Here is a 19,392-nt window from a genome sequence, read left to right as displayed (position 1 = left end):
AGGAAGAGGGAGAAGCAGGCTCCATGCACCGGGAGCCTGATGTGGGATTCGATCCCGGGTCTCCAGGATCACACCCTGGGCCAAAGGCAGGTGCCAAACCGCTGCGCCTCCCAGGGATCCCTGACTAGATTTTAAAGCAAAGTCTTCACAGAAGAGTTAGTATCAAAAGAAGATCTGAAGGAGTAGGATCTTGTATGAAATACAAGATGCCACCAGGCCAAAAGGGAAAAAGAGGAAAAGAGATGTCATGCTTCACAGTGCATGGTGGCCAGAATGGAGATTTGGCTGGCAAAGATGTGGGCTGGCAGCAGCTTCTGAAAGGTCTTCTAGAGAGAGAAAACCAGGTTCAGCTTTATCTTGTGACAACGGGTGACATAACTCTTGCTTAGAGAAGAATGTTCTAAATGAGTTTCCAAAACTTACTGGAGAAAATCATGGAAACAAGAAGCTGGATAAGTGAGGGTCAGGGCACAGTGGGGAAGGAGAAGAGAAGAAATTCAGGAGAAGGTGAAGGAGAAGAGGTAGAAAGGGTCAAATAAAGAAAAAAAGGACACGGGACACAAAACGTGAGGATTGCCAACATTCCCAGGGGGGAAAAGATATGTAACAGCACGTTACATTTTTTATATAAAAAGTTCTCCTGTGGTGCCTGAGTAACACAAGAAGATGAAATCATCATTCAGGGAGACTACAGATGACCTACTTAAAGTCATTCAGGAAAATTGAAGAGAGGTGAATGATGATGGCTTTAAAAATCTTAGAGAAGATAAGAAATGACTTTTGGAAAATTTGTCTATATTTAGTGGTTGGAATTGAAATTTGATATGGCCAGAAGGAGAGGGGGCTTCAAAAAATGTGTATTTTTCTTGCAGTAACACTATAGGCAACCCTCACCCTTGGCATTTGCACTTTTCTGGATGAGGCTGCTTGGTTTTTTGGTTTTGATTTTTTTTTTATTTTTTCTTAACTGCTGAAGTCTAATAGAGGAGGCTGTCATGCTTATGTATGAAATAGAATTTAGTCAAATAAACATTTGGGGTCATTTGGTTAAATAAATAAATAAATAAATAAATAAATAACTCACTCACTCACTCACTCACTCACTCCTTGGTGTCTGATGACTGTTGGAATAAAAGTACTGAATTAGCAATTGACTCATGGGTGCAATACATGACCCCAGAGTAGTGGTGACCAAACTGACTGTACCTTGGAAGCTTTAAAAATCCCCCAATACACAGAAGGGGGGTGATGAAAGAGGAACAAAAGCACTGATTTCTGTGGGTACAGTAGTTATTGCATGATTGCTGCCATTGCATCATGAAATGTCTAGTTTCATTTACATTTGCTGAGATTCTCTTGATTTCTTGCTGTATGTATGTAATCCTTGATCCCTGGATTCCTCATATTCCTTGATATGTCTATTCACTTGAACATGAGAGGAATTTTCACAGAGAAGTTGATACATAGACTAAGGCTAAAAAGAATACATATTTGGAGAAGTGGAGTTCAAAGAAAGAATCTGTGGCTCTTTTCTCAAAAGGGTTTTGGGCAAGCCAAGTGAGAGAACCTTGACCTGCCCTCCGGAGTCTTGGTGCTGTCTGAGGCTACAAAATCAGCCATGGATTATGTTAGGCCCATGCCAAGCTGAGGGTAAATACATAGCCTTCTGTTTTCTTGTGGTGCTTGTGCACATTGGGGTCCAGTGGTGGCTGAGGGTGGAACTTAGGAGGAAGGCACTGGTGAGTGGGAGTCAGTTCATCCCAGGTCATGGTATCTGAATGTTAAATTTTCCAGGAATTTTGTGGGTAGGTTGTTAAACATGGCTGTTAGTAAAAATTAAATCATATACAATTTTCATTTAAATGGACTATATTGGGACTCCCGGGTGGCTCAGCTGTTGAGCCTCTGCCTTTGGTTCAGAGCGTGATCCTGGGGCCCCAGGATCAAGTCCTACATTAGGCTTCCTGCATGGAGCCTGCTTCTCTCTCTGTCTATGTCTCTGCCTCTCTCTGTGTGTCTCTCATGAATAAATAAATAAAATCTTTTAATTAAATAAATAAATAAATAAATAAATAAATAAATAAATAAATAAATAATAAATAGACGATATCACTGACAAAGGTAATAAATGCTGAAACATTCCTTTGTAATCATTTTACTACATCATACTATACTCGGTGCTTTTTTTTAAGCATATATATTTTTTCTTTTTAATCTCCACACTCAACCAGGGCTTGAACTCAGGGTGCCATGATCGAAAGTTGCATGCTTCCCTGACTGAGCCAGCCAGGCACCTCTATACCTCTGCCCTCTTGAAGTTATCTACAATTATGTTATCTGTGTAGTGAAAATACTCTGTAATAACAGGCTACTGCACAACTATTTCCAACTCTGTATTAAGGGACATCATCTTCGTACTTTGAAATACACCATGATGGAAGTAGTCACCCCATGGAAATTGGCAAATACTGTAAGTAAAGGCTCTCCCCTCTCTCCTAGGGAGGCTGGTGTTGAACACTCTCCAGCACACCATGTCAGGGACTTCATTCCATCCTTCAGCCTCTTCAGAAGCCAGTTTCCCAGAGCACCTAGTTGGTTACTTGCATTGGTTCCCAACTCAACCAATGACACAGTGGTCTTTGCATCAGTTACTGCCTATTTGTGTATAGTTTATCAAGACACCTTCCAAAAGGGAAAAAAAAAAAAGGCAGCCCGTGTGGCTCAGCGGTTTAGCGCTGCCTTTGGCCCAGGGCGTGATCCTGGAGGCCAGGGTCCGTGTCCCATGTCGGGCTCCCTGCATGGAGTCTGCTTCTCCCTGTTCCTGTGTCTCTGCCCCCCTCTCTCTCTCTCTGTCTCTCATGAATAAATAAAATCTTAAAAAAAAAAAAAGACACCTTCCTGAAAGAAGAGGTACCTGCCTCATTCAGAAATTTCTGAATTTGTTGGTAAGACTGGATAAGCTCATTCATTCTCCCCGATTCCCATGTAAATTACCCCACCCTCCCTGATTCTCATGTGCCCCTGTGATATCCAGGAACAGAATCCAATACTACCATCACCTTTCCCCAAGTAATCATTCCCCTTACTTGGAATACAAGTCCTTACGAAACTGACCGTGCAACACCAGTGTGGAGCAGACTTAGGTTCTCTGAAAATTTATATTTAGAAAGCACTTCCGGAGGTATCTCATCACCAATACGGCTTAATGTTACACAAAAATTCTGTCTGGGAAACAAAACAAAAGTTGTGTTATGAATATAGCATGGAGGTCTGGTGGCAGGACAATCTCTCCACATGACTTTATGTTAAAAGCCCTAGACCCCATGCTTTGTCTTTAGGGGAATCTTCTCTCAAGCCCTTGACTCCCCCTTCATTAAAATGGATTTAACTCTGTCTCTGTGTCCCACTCAACATTGCTCTCTCCATATCCGGGAAGCAGAATCAGCTGATTCTCTACACTTAGTATTTCCTGGAAGGTTTTGTTTCGCATTAGGCTGTGGACCTAAGTGACCTTATTGAGTACTTAGGAAGAAGAGAAGATTCCTAGCTTATATTCAGACTTCAACCATCACTGGTGCCCAAGAGATTGGGACCCTATTGTGATCTATTGAAATTCTAGGACATCAGTGGAGATTATGTATGTGCTGTAAGAATCCACGCAGTACTAATGCTCCTCTTCCACCTCCTGCTTCCTCACAGTGACGGACATGTGAGAATACTAGGAGGGAAGGAGATGATGGATATCAGGCCTATTTTCTTCCACAGGAGATCCTCATCCAGGTATGGAACAGGAAAGCCCTATACTAGGTGATTTCTTCTTCATATTGGAGAGCTGGGCTCTAGTCTCCCTTGGCTGGCTGGGATCAAGATGGGGTTAGGAGCAGGGAGTGTCTTTGGGCCAAGACTTACACTGTCTAATATGATAGCCACTAGCCACGTGTGCCTATTTAACCTTAAATTTCAAGTAAGTAAGGTAGAAAATCAGTTCCTCACTTGAACTAGCCATATTTCAAGTGGCCAAACACCACAAAGAGCCAATGGTTTCCATATTAGACACCCCGGATATGAAATATGCCTATTGTGGCAAGATTTCTCTTGATAGCCCTGATCTGAATCATCTGCTACAGTCCAGTTGAACAGAGACTGGCATTGGAGTATGTGGCATTGGTTCAACCAAATAAAGTGGTTCATGGAGTACTACTAGCCATGGTCCCCTATGTGGAAAAATTGCGTTGAGAAGGGGTGGATAGATAAAGCAGGACAGAAGATTTCTTGTGCTTCTCAGCAATATTTTCCAGGCTGCCAAATATTGCCTTGAAACAAAGTTTGTAATCTGAGTTAATAGTACTGGGTCGATGTCAACTTCCTGGTTTTGACAATGACTATTTTTATAAAGGGTATTATCATTTGGGTTGAGTGTTCATTTTTGCTCCTTTTGTACATTTGTTACTACTTCCCATGAGACTTAAACTATCTCAAATAAAAAATTATAGTGACACGGGATCCCTGGGTGGCGCAGCGGTTTGGCGCCTGCCTTTGGCCCAGGGCGCGATCCTGGAGACCCGGGATCGAATCCCACGTCAGGCTCCCGGTGCATGGAGCCTGCTTCTCCCTCTGCCTGTATCTCTGCCTCTCTCTCTCTCTGTGTGTGTGACTATCATAAATAAATAAAAATTAAAAAAAAATTATAGTGACAAAAAAGAAAGAATATGTGGGCACTTAAGCAAATAATCTAAATGCCTTTGCTTTTCATGAATCTCTATGAGATAGAAGGACAAGATCCAAATCTTCTCCCCCTCTCCACTCCCAAATATAGTATGCCTTACATATTAATGTCATCATAGTCTGTGTCCTGAGAAGAGGGCGGGGACTTCAGGCTTTCATCTGACAGCTTGGTGCTCTCTGAGGGCTGGTCCACTGTGCTTGCATCACAGGTACACTCACCCGGCCTGGGAAAACACAAGGGAGTTGTCATTGGATTCTGTGTGAGGAACTTGATGGTGGGACGGTCTCTTCACTGTGATGTAGTGGAAGTAACAAATCAGATACTCCATCTTCAGAGATGCAATCTCTGATGTCCACCCTGAAATCCACTTATTTCACTGTATTAACTGTTCTCCTTCTCCACTCAGCAGACAGTGATCTCACCTCAGGAGTCATGCAACATTTGATTCTTAACCCTTCATGTTCATCAATGTATACGTAATACCTGGGAAGACTCACTATAGACTCGCATATAACTTGTATAACAATATTGTGTACCAGTAACATGGTGGTTGTAGAAAGTTCCTTACTCTACTGCTATCCTTCAGAGGCCCTAAAAAAGGAGGAAACTTTTATAAAGTTGCATGACACTGCATGAATTATACTTCCCAAAACGCAATATCTATTTAGGGTGAGTCTGTCCTGACTCTGGACACCAAAGAGACAAGAATCCACAGGTTGGCACTGCCATTTCTTAGAACTTCCATTCATGTCAAAATTGTTGCTTCACTCTCTGAGGTAAATATCTGTTTTCTAACTTTTAAATAAGGATATGACACAAATCCTTATGATGATTAATTATAGAAGGGTAATATTACTTAGTTCCCAAGCTAGAAAACATTAGGCTCCCAAAGAAAATAACTCACTTCAGTGATCCTCCAAATTCCCTAGCATGTGGGGATTTTACATATGCCATAGTAGCTGAATCTTTGGTCCAACTGATTTATTACTGCAAGTTCTATGACTCTGCAAAAATGTGCATTAATTGGTCACAGATAAGACGTGACCCTCTGGAAAGCAGCTGATGAGGAGCAGCTGAAGCACTCATGGATACAGCTTAGTGAGTTTGACTCATGCCATCAGATGGTCAAAAGCATGGCCATGGCATCCGGGAAAGAGTTGGAGGAACACCCACAGAGTCGCTTGTGGTCAGGTCTGAAGGTATTGTGGTAAGAGGCAAGGTGTTATTACCTGACAATGGAGATAAGAAGTCTAAGTAATACATCTTGGTGCCTTTAGGCAGGTTTTCCCCTCCAAGTATGATGAGAAGAGTGAATAAATAAAACTGTGAGCAGCGGAGTGCCTGGGTACTCAGTTAAGTATCTGCCTTCAGCTCAGGTTGTGATCTCAAAGTCCTGAGATCCAGCCCCTCACTGGGTTCCCTGCTCATCATGGTGTCTGCTTCTCATTTCCCTCTGCCCTTCACCCTGGCTCCTGCTATCTCTCTCTCTCATAAAAAAAAAAATCTTTTTTAAAAAAATGTAAGCTGAGGCTTTTCACTAAAAAAAAAAAAAAAAGAGGGCTCCCTGCGGGGAGCCTGCTTCTCCCTCTGCCTATGTCTCTGCCTCTCTCTTCATGTCTCTCATGAATAAATAAATAAAATCTTGAAAGAAAGAAAGAAAGAAAGAAAGAAAGAAAGAAAGAAAGAAAGAAAGAAAGAAAGCAGGCCATAGTACTCAGTATTTCATGGAACAGTAATGAGATACAGAAGAATCAAAACCATCAAGAGCCCTCAAAGGCTTAATAGATATACTCTCACCGTGTCAGATGGCATCTTGTGCATCTGTGCATCTCTTTCTTTAATGTATCTCTTTCCATGTTAACAGCCAGTGTGTTTGTCTCTCCATTACACCTCTGTTAACACTGAGAACAGAAAAAGAAGGAAATTGTATTCAAATAAGTTGGAAAAACCTGAAGATACAAGTTAGTGTTATATCTGTCCGGGATATACAAAATTGTTCATTGTCCAGTTCAAAAGAAATACATCAGTAGAATTGTTTCCAGCAATGCTGGCACTTTGGAGAGAAACCAAGAAAGATTATAAACCTTAAATGCTGCTTTATTTCATATCTAACCCTCTATGTGCAAATACAAAAGATAGAGAATAGCTCCTAGATATAGAGATAGCTCCTAGGTCAGAGAAGTGAGATCACCAAGATGGCGGTAGAGGAGACCCCAGCCCCCATTCCACTGATGAAAATCAACAATTACACAGCTACCCAGAAACAGAAACAGCTCTGGGAGGCATTTAGAATCCACATAAGAATTTGCAGCAACACAGTGGGACAAACTACTGGAGAAAAAAACATACCAAATGGGAAAGAAGAACAGTTTCACTTAGCCCACACCGCCTTGCAATTTATAAGGTATGGAGATGGCTTTGTGTCTTAAACCTCACAGACCAACTTCTGTGAGGTTCGACTGTGTCCTCTGTAGCGTCCACACCTCTCTCTGCCTTCAGAGAATAAGGAGAGTCAGGACCTTGCTCTGGGTGAGGCTTTGGCTCCAGGGAATGTTGTGGCTGGTTTGCTCCTCCTTCCAGACCATTAAATTTTCTCCACATCAGCTATAAGTTTGCTTTGCTTTCTTGTCATCTGTGTGTTCATTGGAGTAGCACTTTTCCTTTCCTTCGAGAACTTTCCATTGCATTCATAACTTGGCTAACTTGCACAAGAAGTTTGGTTTTTGGCCTATGTCAGTTTTCAACTTGCCTTCCCCATTAAGCATCATCACTCGTAGCCTTCCATTGAAACTGATAAGGCATTTGACTCTTCTTTTGCTTGAATACTGAGAGGCCATTGTTGGGGTATTAATTAGCCCAATTTCAACATTGCTGTGTCTCAAGGACTAGGGAGGCCCGAGGAGAGGGAGAGAGATGGGGAGCGGCAGGCCCGGGGAGCATGTCAGAATATACACAACACGTATTGATTAAGTTCATCATCTTATAACGGCGTGCTTCATTACATTAGAAAAATTGCAGAATTGCAGAGGTCTTATCTCAGGGAGCCCAAGAATGAATCTTGTGGACACAAAAGGGTGAAGTAAAGTGGACGTTTATTAAGTGAAAATGAAAGCAGAAAAGAAAGAAAATGCTCTCTAGAGTGAGAGTGGTCCCAAATGGCTTGCCACTGAGGATTTTTACGGTCAGTCTTTTATTGAAAACTTGACAGGAAGCTCCTGGCCTTGAGATTCTTGTGCCCTCTTGGATTGAGCAAGGGCTACCTATAAAGCTCATAGAGACTTCCTTCTTGAGGTGTGGTCATTTACAATGTAACTGCCATTTATGATTATATTGTAACGACCAAAGAAACCTACTCCCTAACCTTCTGGGGTCAGGTGGTCTGCTCCATTCCCTTATCTACTGTTCACTCTGGCTTTGGGCTTCTGCCTGCCAGGAATAGTTTCAGAGCCTAGTCAGAGGCCCCCTATCTCTCCCTGCCTGTACCTTAACCCTTTCCTTACTCATTCTCCCCCCCCTTGGTTTAGTAATCCTAACTGCCATTAGGGTATGAGACAGGATGGCTCTGGCTGCTGCCCATTGAAATGAGGTAGCATGCCCTATGGTAGTTAGAATCTATCCAGGCGGGGGGAGGGGGGGCTGAGGTATGGCTCCGGGGTGGGGGGGAGCAGGAGGTCATGATGGCAGCAGATGATACTTGCATCAGTACATGAAAAAGAACAAGCATAAAATGAATGTCAAGCTCCAGATTGTGATCACATCTCTTAGATAAGATCCTCAATTACCAATTCCATTAAATAGATCAGTGGTTATCTTGATCTTATTTAATTGTTCAAGAATGTCCCCTCCCTATCAATTGGGACACTTTGTGAGAGTTATCTGCAATGTTAAAATAACACAGGTGAGGAAACTCCTTGAATCCTAAATGAGGAGGTAGCAATTGTAGATAATCAATAGTGGCTAATCAAAGGTGGTTTCAGAAAGTCCCTCTCTGCCTTCCCTTAATTTTTGGTTAAGTACAGCTAGTGCCTGGGAAGTATCATTTAGAGTCCTGCTGAGTAAACATACTGTTTTGCTTATTTTATGTTGTAGTCTTAGGGTAACCCAGAGTCCCACCAAAGAGGCCTCCAAAGCTATTGTGTCAATTACTCTGAAGTTTACCTCAAGTTGTGTAGCTTAGGCAAACCACTTCTTTTTTAATAAATTATTTTTTTATTGGTGTTCAATTTACCAACATACGGAATAACACCCAGTGCTCATCCTGTCAAGTGCCCCCCTCAGTGCCCGTCACCCATTCACCCCCTCCCCCCGCGCCTCCTCTTCCACCACCCCTAGTTCGTTTCCCAGATTTAGGAGTCTTTATGTTCTCTCTCCCTTTCTGATATTTCCCACACATTTCTTCTCCCTTCCCTTATATTCCCTTTCACTATTATTTATTTTCCCCAAATGAATGAGAACATACACTGTCCTTCTCCGATTGACTTACTTCACTCAGCATAATACCCTCCAGTTCCATCCACGTTGAAGCAAATGGTGGGTATTTGTTGTTTCCAATGGCTGAGGAATATTCCATTGTATACATAAACCACATCTTCTTTATCCATTCATCTTTCGATGGACACCGAGGCTCCTTCCACAGTTTGGCTATTGTGGACATTGCTGCTAGAAACATCGGGGTGCAGGTGTCCCGGCGTTTCATTGCATCTGTATCTTTGGGGTAAATCCCCAGTAGTGCAGTTGCTGGGTCGAAGGGCAGATCTATTTTTAACTCTTTGAGGAACCTCCACACAGTTCTCCAGAGTGGCTGCACCAGTTTACATTCCCACCAACACTGTAAGAGGGTTCCCTTTTCTCCGCATCCTCTCCAACATTTGTGGTTTCCTGCCTTGTTAATTTTCCCCATTCTCACTGGTGTGAGGTGGTATCTCATTGCGGTTTTGATTTGTATTTCCCTGATGGCAAGTGATGCGGAGAATTTTCTCATGTGCATTATGTCCATGTCTATGTCTTCCTCTGTGAGATTTCTCTTCATGTCTTTTGCCCATTTCATGATTGGATTGTTTGTTTCTTTGGTGTTGAGTTTAAGAAGTTCTTTATAGATCTTGGAAACTAGCCCTTTATCTGATACGTCATTTGCAAATATCTTCTCCCATTCTGTAGGTTTCTTTTTGTTTTGTTGACTGTTTTGCTGTGCAGAAGATTTTTATCTTGATGAAGTCCCAATAGTTCATTTTTGCTTTTCTTTCCCTTGCCTTCATAGATATATCTTGCAAGAAGTTGCTGTGGCCAAATTCAAAAAGGGTGTTTGTTGCCTGTGTTCTCCTCTAGGATCTGATGGATTCATGTCTCACATTTAGATCTTTCATCCATTTTGAGTTTATCTTTGTGTATGGTGTAAGAGAGTGGTCTAGTTTCATTCTTCTGCATGTGCATGTCCAATTTTCCCAGCACCATTTATTGAGGAGACTGTCTTTCTCCAATGGATAGTCTTTCCTCATTTATCGAATATTAGTTGACCATAAAGTTCAGGGTCCACTTCTGGGTTCTCTATTCTGTTACATTGACCTATGTGTCTGTTTTTGTGCCAGTACCACACTGTCTTGATGATCACAGCTTTGTAGTACAACCTGAAATCTGGCATTGTGATGCCCCCAGATATGGTTTTCTTTTTTAAAATTCCCCTGGCTATTCGGGGTCTTTTCTGATTCCACACAAATCTTAAAATATTTGTTCTAACTCTCTGAAGAAAGTCCATGGTATTTTGATAGGGATTGCATTAAACGTGTAAATTGTCCTGGGTAACACTGATTTTTTCACAATATTAATTCTGCCAATCCATGAGCATGGAATATCTTTCCATCTCTTTGTGTCTTCCTCCGTTTCTTTCAGAAGTGTTCTGTAGTTTTTAGGGTATAGATCCTTTACCTCTTTGGTTAGGTATATTCCTAGGTATCTTATGCTTTTGGGTGCAATTGTAAATGGGATTGACTCTTTAATTTCTCTTTCTTCAGTCTCATTGTTAGTGTATAGAAATGCCATTGATTTCTGGGCATTGATTTTGTATTCTGCCACGCTACCAAATTGCTGTATGAGTTCTAGCAATCTTAGGGTGGAGGCTTTTGGGTTTTCTACGTAGAGTATCATGTCATCGGCGAAGAGGGAGAGTTTGACTTCTTCTTTGCCAATTTGAATGCCTTTAATGTCTTTTTGTTGTCTGATTGCTGAGGCGAGAACTTCCAGTACTATGTTGAATAGCAGTGGTGAGAGTGGACATCCCTGTCTTGTTCCTGATCTTAGGGAAAAGGCTCCCAGTGCTTCCCCATTGAGAATGATATTTGCTGTGGGCTTTTCGTAGATGGCTTTTAAGATGCTGAGGAATGTTCCCTCTTTCCCTACACTCTGAAGAGTTTTGATCAGGAATGGATGCTGTATTTTGTCAAATGCTTTCTCTGCATCTAATGAGAGGATCATATGGTTCTTGGTTTTTCTCTTGCTGATATGATGAATCACATTGATTGTTTTATGAGTGTTAAACCAGCCTTGTGTCCCAGGGATAAATCCTACTTGGTCATGGTGAATAATTTTCTTAATGTACTGTTGGATTCTATTGGCTAGTATCTTGTTGAGAATTTTTGCATCTGTGTTCATCAGGGATATTGGTCTGTAATTCTCTTTTTTGGTGGGGTGTTTGTCTGGTTTTGGAATTAAGGTGATGCTGGCCTCATAGAACGAGTTTGGAAGTACTCCATCTCTTTCTATCTTTCCAAACAGCTTTAGTAGAATAGGTATGGTTTCTTCCTTAAATGTTTGATAGAATTCCCCTGGGAAGCCATCTGGCCCTGGACTCTTGTGTCTTGGGAGGTTTTTGATGACTGCTTCAATTTCCTCCCTGGTTATTGGCCTGTTCAGGTTTTCTATTTCTTCCTGTTCCAGTTTTGGTAGTTTGTGGCTTTTCAGGAATGCGTCCATTTCTTCTATATTGCCTAATTTATTGGCGTATAGCTGTTCATAATATGTTTTTAAAATCGTTTGTATTTCTTTGGTGTTGGTAGTGATCTCTCCTTTCTCATTCATGATTTTATTAATTTGAGTCTTCTCTCTCTTCTTTTTAATAAGGCTGCCTAATGGTTTATGTATCTTATTAATTCCTCCAAAGAACCAACTCCTGGTTTTGTTGATCTGTTCCACAGTTCTTCTGGTCTCGATTTCGTTGAGTTCTGCTCGAATCTTAATTAACTCTCTTCTTCTGCTGGGTGTAGGATCTATCTGCTGTTTTTTCTCTAGCTCCTTTATGTGTAAGGTTAGCTTTTGTATTTGAGTTCTTTCCAGTTTTTGAATGGATGCTTGTATTGCGATGTATTTCCCCCTTAGCACTGCTTTTGCTGCATCCCAAAGATTTGGAACGGTTGTATCTTCATTCTGATTAGTTTCCATGAATCTTTTTAATTCTTCCTTAATTTCCTGGTTGACCCTTTCATCTTTTATCAGGATGGTCCTTAACCTCCACGTGTTTGAGGTCCTTCCAAACTTCTTGTTGTGATTTAGTTCTAATTTCAAGGCATTATGGTCTGAGAATATGCAGGGGACGATCCCAATCTTTTGGTATCGGTTCAGACCCTATTTGTGACCCAGTATGTGGTCTATTCTGGAGAAAGTTCCATGTGCACTTGAGAAGAATGTGTATTCAGTTGAGTTTGGATGTACAGTTCTGTAGATATCTGTGAAATCCATCTGGTCCAGTGTATCATTTAAAGCTCTCGTTTCTTTGGAGATATTGGGCTTAGAAGACCTATTGAGGGTAGAAAGAGCTAGATTTAAGTCACCAAGTATAAGTGTATTATTATCTAAGTATTTCTTCACTTTGGTTATTAATTGGTTTAAATATTTGGCAGCTCCCACATTCAGGGCATATATATTGAGGATTGTTAAGTCCTCCTGTTGGATAGATCCTTTAAGTATGATATAGTGTCCCTCTTCATCTCTCACTACAGTCTTCGGGGTAAATTTTAGTTTATCTGATATAAGGATGGCTACCCCTGCTTTCTTTTGAGGACCATTTGAATGGTAAATGGTTCTCCAACCTTTTATTTTCAGGTTATAGGTGTCCTTCTGTCTAAAATGAGTCTCTTGTAGACAGCAAATAGATGGGTCATGCTTTTTTATCCAGTCTGAAACCCTGAACCTTTTGATGGGGTCATTAAGCCCGTTCACGTTCAGAGTTACTACTGACAGATATGAGTTTAGTGTCATCATGACATCTATTCAGTCCTTGTTTTTGTGGATTGTTCCACTGAACTTCTTCTTAAAGGGGAATTTTAAGAGGCCCCCTTAAAATTTCTTGTAGAGCTGGTTTGGAGGTCACATATTCTTTCAGTTCCTGCCTGTCTTGGAAGCTCTTTATCTCTCCTTCCATTTTGAATGAGAGCCTTGCTGGATAAAGTATTCTTGGTTGCATGTTCTTCTCATTTAGGACCCTAAATATATCCTGCCAGCCCTTTCTGGCCTGCCAGGTCTCTGTGGAGAGGTCTGCTGTTAGCCTAATATTCCTCCCCATAAAAGTCAGGGATTTCTTGTCTCTTGCTGCTTTAAGGATCTTCTCTTTATCTTTGGAATTTGCAAGCTTCACTATTAAATGTTGAGGTGTTGAATGGTTTTTATTGATTTTAGGGGGGGATCTCTCTATTTCCTGGATCTGAATGCCTGTTTCCCTTCCCAGATTAGGAAAGTTTTCAGCTATGATTTGTTCAAATACATATTCTGGCCCTCTGTCCCTTTCAGCGCCCTCGGGAACCCCAATTAAATGTAGGTTTTTCTTCCTCAGGCTGTCGTTTATTTCCCTTAATGTGTCTTCATGGTCTTTTAATTGTTTGTCTCTTTTTTCCTCAGTTTCCCTCTTTGCCATCAACTTGTCTTCTATGTCACTCACTCTTTCTTCCACCTCGTTAACCCTCGTCGTTAGGACTTCTAGTTTGGATTGCATTTCATTCAATTGATTTTTAATTTCTGCCTGATTGGATCTAAATTCTGCAGTCATGAAGTCTCTTGAGTCCTTTATGCTTTTTCTAGAGCCACCAGTAGCTGTATAATAGTGCTTCTGAATTGGCTTTCTGACATTGAATTGTAATCCAGATTTTGTAACTCTGGGAGAGAGGACTGTTTCTGATTCTTTCTTTTGAGGTGAGGTTTTCCTTGTAGTGATTTTGCTCAGTGCAGAGTGGCCAAAAACAAGTTGTATTGGGAAAAGGAGAAAAAAAGAGGAGAGAAAGAAGGAAATAAAAGAGAAAAAGAAAAAAGAAAAAGGAAGAAAAAAGGAAAAAAGAGAAGAAAAAGAGAAAAAGAAAGAAAGGGGGGAAAAGGATGGGGGAAGCAATCAGAAATCAAAAAGAAAAAAAAAACACGGGAGTATCTTCTGTTTCTGTATACTTTAAGTCCCTTGACTTCCCCTGGAACTTGTCCTTCTAGCTGGTTTTCTGGGGGAGGGGCCTGTTGTGCTGATTTTCAGGTGTTAGCACTTGGGGGAGCAGCTCCACCCCCTGCCTGGTGCAGGGCTCAGTTGGGGTTGTTTACCCGTGAGGCCCCACAAGGAACAACCGCAGTGGCGGCGGCAGCTCTGGAGCCCTGGAGTCAGCTCCCGCAGTAACTCCGGGGCTCTTCGTCTGCAGGGCCTGGAGGCTCCGGGGCGGGGCCGCTGATCTGCTCAGCTCCGGGCAGGAGCGTCCTTGCTGTCCTGGGCCCTCCCGGCCTCTGCCTGTCCCGGGGGAAGGCTGGATCCTGGGCTGTGTCCCGGCGCCCTGTGCTCCGGGTCCTGCGCTATTGGATTCGCGCTCCCGGCCGCGCAGCCGCCTCTCCGCAGAGCCGCCACCCGAGCCCCTCCGAGCTGCTCCCGGGTCAATGCGTGCGCGCGCTGCAGCCCTTAGGGAGCTCGGCGCACTCTCCTGGGCGCGCAGGTGTCTGTTAGTGTCCCAGGAAGCCTGAGGGCATCCCTGCCCTCCTGGGTCCTGCTCTAACTCCCTGCAGGCCCCTTTCCACCCGGGAAGGTTGGTGCAGCTCCTGCTTCTCCGGGACGGGGCTCTCCTGTCCTGGGGGCGCTCGCCCCGGCCTCAGCCCGGCTCCTCGCGGGGCCCCTCCCCCTTGGATGCCTTTTGTTTCTTTATTTCTTTTTTCCCCGTCTTCCTACCTTGATAGAAGCGTGAACTCTTCTCACTGTAGCGTTCCAGCTGTTCTCTCTTTAAATCTCAGGCCGAATTCGTAGATTTTAAGGATGATTTGAAGGTTATCTAGGTAATTTGGTGAGGACAGGTGGTTTGGGGACCCTACTCTTGCGCCATCTTGCCCCTCCTGGCAAACCACTTTTAAAGACAATCTGAACTAAGATTTAACATCCACAAAGGTGGGTTACTGAAACATAATTTCTCCTATAATAACCCAACTTTTTAGAGATAGCCAACTTGAGACTGATTTGTTTGCAAAGCAAGTCCAATTTTAACCTACTTGTTTCAATTATTTACATGAGCTCAGCAAGAATAGCAACTGGCCATATAGCTCTTTTAAAATCTGCTTTGCTGAAAGTTTTTATAAGGAATCTCTAGGTGGAACTTGTAGTAGCCACTCACAGCTGGAAGCCAAGCCAAGTCCTTGCCATCACACATGCCTGCAATACCTGTAGATGTGGGTAGGTTCCTCTTCACCAGGTCCCCAAAGTATCCTGAGTTTCCTGCACCTGCCAGGAAGTGACATTCTTTACTCACATGGTGGAGGCTGCTGGGAACTCCATTTTTTTTTTATTTATTTATGATAGTCAGAAAGAGAGAGAGAGAGAGGCAGAGACACAGGCAGAGAGAGAAGCAGGCTCCATGCAGGGAGCCCAGAGTGAGACTCAATCCCCGCACCCCAGGATCACGCCCTGAGCAGATGGCAGACACTCAACTGCTGAGCCACCCAGGCGTCCCTGCTGGGAGCTTTATATGGGAGGTATCAGGCCAACAGTTTCAAGGTGCTTTAGGGCTCCACGTTTCATAAAGTCAACCTCAGGTCCTTAAAGCTATTTGGTCATATCTGAGTCTATACAGGTGTCTCTCAAATATGGCATTCTAGTCAAAGCCTTGGTAAAATAACCAGTGTTTCCAATGGTGTCCTGTTAGGAGGAGAATAGATTCTTATTGAAATTACGCAAATGACTATAATGCCATGGAAGAAAGAATACTTACTGAGACCTTTTGAATTTCAGAGGGTTCAGGTAGAGAGAAAAGTTAAATGCTTCTGTTGGTTTACAAATGTTACACTATTACATTTCTGTAAAAGTCATAGTTTCTTCAGAGAAAGGTTTTTTTGATCTGAAAGACCAAACATCAGAGGATCAGCAATGTTTTAAACAAGAGTTCCAAAACTGTAATCATTTTCTTTGTTCATTTGGTCCCATGTTACTAATTCTTGTTCAGTTTAAATGCAGCGTTTAGTTGGTTGTGGAAATTCTCACCCATTTTAGTTTAATATTAAAGATATAAAACATCTGTATTTGTCCTAAAAGTCTTTTTTATGAATCTTCTTGAAGACGAAACTCATTTTATAAGAGAATAAGGAAAACTATGAATGATGAAAAGATTTAAAAATGGGCACAGCTAAAGAGCTGATGGGAGGTGACAATATAGCTGGCAAGGAAATTTAGTTATTCTTGAGACATATAACATTTTAATTATTAGAATATTAAGTGATGACCTTATTACCAAAACATATTAAAACTTTAGGAGTGGCATATCATCTGAAAAATAGTTTGTTTTTTTTAATTCATGAGAGACAGAGAGAGAGAGAGAGAGAGGCAGAGACACGGGCTGAGGGAGAAGCAGTCTCCATGAAGGGAGCCCGATGAGGGACTCGATCCCAAGACTCCAGGATCAGGCCCTAGGCTGAAGGCGGTGCTAAACCGCTGAGCCACCCAGGCTGCCCTCAACAATAGTTATTACATTTACCCAGACAATATAACCTAGGGCTTATCATTATTTGTTTGTTGGTGCTTCCCACGTACCTTAACATAACCATATAAACAAGCCTAATTGGTCAAAACTGCTTCATTTATCATTTAAATCTTGGAGAAGTTTGTTAAAAACCTCAGATGGGGCACCTGGGTGATCAGTGGTTGAGAATCAAGTATGGAGCCTGCCTGTCCCTCTCTCTATGACTCTGCCTCTCTTTGTGTGTCTCATGAATAAATATATAAAATCTTAAAACCTCAGAAAGTTATAAAGCATGGGCCAAAGTAGGATTATAGGTCATTATAAAAAGCCAAAACTTAATTATTTATTAGACAAAAATGACCTTAAGATTCCGAAGGCAAATATGTAGGGTCAGACAATTGTTAGCAAAACTTAGCTCTTTTAATACTGAGAAGCTTTAACTAAGTAATCAAAGACCAGAAAAGACAAAAAATAGAAACTGGGTTCCTGGAAAAACAAAAAACAACTTTTTTTTTTTTTTTACATTTTATAAAGACGAGACCAACGATTTAAGAAAACTTTGTCTTTTGAACAGAAAGTAAGCATAATTTCAATCTTCTACCGATGTACCTTTAGAATCCATTCATTTTAATCTTAGTCCATCCTGACCACATATCAAATGTTTTCCCTAAGATTTCCCTTCATAAACCTTCCACAACTTTCCTTCACATCCAGCTTCGGTCCAAGTCATTTCTTTTCAAACAACCTGTCTTATTTAGGAAAAAATCACCTTCTTTTACCTTAACAAAAATATTTTCCCATTCCTTACATCTTGCTTACGGATCTCCTACTTTTCTACATGCAGAGTTGTTTCCCTTCTTTCTGAAAGTCTTCATTACACTTAGCAGAATTTTAACTCTTAGTACAAACTAAGTAGCAACCAAATATGAACTGTTACACCAAAACTCTTTAGAGGGCAAATTTCTGAGTCATTTAAGCGCAAGCTATGTTTACAAGCAGATTCAAATATTTGGGGTTTTTTGTTGTTCTTGTTGTTTTGTGGGTATTTTTGCAGTAAGAAGTCAAAAGCACAAGCCTACATCTGGTAATCAATGCTCTACTCCTTTATCCTGTTTGGAGAAAACCTAGACCATCTAATGAATTCAATCCCAATTTATCATCTGAGCAAAACTTCTAAGTTTCAGGTCACCAAAGACTTTGAAAGCTGTCTTAGCAATTACCCATGAAAACTTTGACACAGATAATTCACCATCATTGTAAGTTATCTGTTTACTGACCAACTGCCACAGGGATCATGATCTTATTGGACACTCAGTAAATCTTGGTAGAACACAAGTTTCACATCTAATGTTGATAACTTTAAGACATGTTTAAGACATGTTTTAAAAATAATAATAATAAAGAATTTTTTTAAAAAGACATGTTTAGGGGCACCTGGGTGGCTCACTAGTTGAGTATCTGCTTTCCACTCAGGTCATGATTCCGGGGTCAGATCCCAGGGTCCTGGGATCGAGTCCCGGTCAGAGGGGCTCAGGGGGCTCCCTGATCAGAGGGGAGTCTGCCTCTGCCTCTCTCTTTCTCTCTCATGAATAGATAAATAAATTCTTTTAAAAAGATAAAGACCTTTTTATTTTAATTAAACCAAAACCTGAAATTAGTTTAAATAGTAAATTATACTGTACCTGGATTCCCTTTAGAAGTCAATCAATTTGTTTCCCACTGTCCATTTGTACCACCGGGAGAAATGGTGGGGAAATCTGGAGTGAGCAGTGTCCACAGGCCACACTTAAGGTTGTACAGAAACAGGAAGAGGAGTTGGGGAAGCAGAAGAGGCAGGGTGCTGCCCAGAGGCAGAACAACAACATTCTGGGTCCTAAAGCCTGTCAGCTCCAACAGATGAGCAGATGCACATTTGTGTTCATTTGTTTTTCCACCAAAGTGGAATTAGGCAGTCCATGTCAGGCGGGCCAGGGAAGACAGGGAATCTGTCCAAAACAAAGGGAGCTTTGACAGCTCCTTGGGAATATTCCGTAAAGTCCCCGTCCTCAAAGAGACTAAGCAGAGACAGCTGGTTCCAATTATAGACACTAACCTGGGAAATGAGGGGGAAGCCCCACATGTACTAGGAGAAGGAACAGTGTGAGAGAGAGTTAGCACCCCCTTTGCTAGGGAGGGCCTGTGTTTCCTCCAGCAACCCGAGTTTATTCTGAGAAGGTCAACTTAGATACTTATCAATTCAATCTGTTAGGAGGGAATTTATTAGCCAGACACGTTTGGGCAAACACATTCCGCCAGAGGCCCTCAGGTCAAGGTCCTGGTGGAACGCAATGAAAATACATTTTTTTAAAAAAACAAACAAAAAAAAATACATTTTATTCAGGGGATCCCTCAGTGGCTCAGCAGAAAAGGCTGAGGTTGGGTCAGATGAGGAGTAGGGACTTCCTCTTTACAAAAAGCCTGTTATTTATAATCTAATGCTCCTGTGATGGAGACCTGGCATCTGTATCCCTTCTCATCTGGAGTCTGCTTCTCCCTCTCCCTCTGCAGCATCCCCTGATTGTTCTCTCTGTCTCTCTCTTTGTCAAATAAATTTTTAAAAATCTTTTTAAAATTAAGATATATGTAATATTTTGATATCATAGCTTGACTAACTTTGTCAAACAACCTCAGTTTTCTAATATGTAAAATAGCAATAAAAGCAATCCAAATTTCAGCATT

The 19,392-nt window shown here is 41.7% G+C and overlaps 1 long non-coding RNA gene across 2 annotated transcripts; it reads right to left on the bottom strand.

The window, feature by feature from the left end:
• Positions 1-3,111: 3,111 nt before the first annotated feature.
• Positions 3,112-18,494, bottom strand: LOC121485267. 2 transcript variants are annotated; one of them, XR_005986245.1, is made up of 5 exons: positions 18,357-18,492; positions 15,384-15,443; positions 6,524-6,627; positions 4,827-4,949; positions 3,112-3,225 (listed from the first exon to the last, which is right to left on the bottom strand). It is a non-coding gene; the product is annotated as an uncharacterized LOC121485267 (long non-coding RNA). The 2 variants fall into 2 exon arrangements; XR_005986246.1 differs by lacking the exon at positions 15,384-15,443 and having other exon boundaries at positions 18,357-18,494.
• Positions 18,495-19,392: the final 898 nt, after the last annotated feature.

This window comes from Vulpes lagopus, chromosome 2 (assembly GCF_018345385.1).
Source record: "Vulpes lagopus strain Blue_001 chromosome 2, ASM1834538v1, whole genome shotgun sequence".
NCBI classification, from domain to species: Eukaryota; Metazoa; Chordata; class Mammalia; order Carnivora; family Canidae; genus Vulpes; species Vulpes lagopus.
The sequence above is the reverse complement of the archived record's forward strand: the minus strand, read 5'-3'. Positions and strand labels throughout refer to the sequence as shown.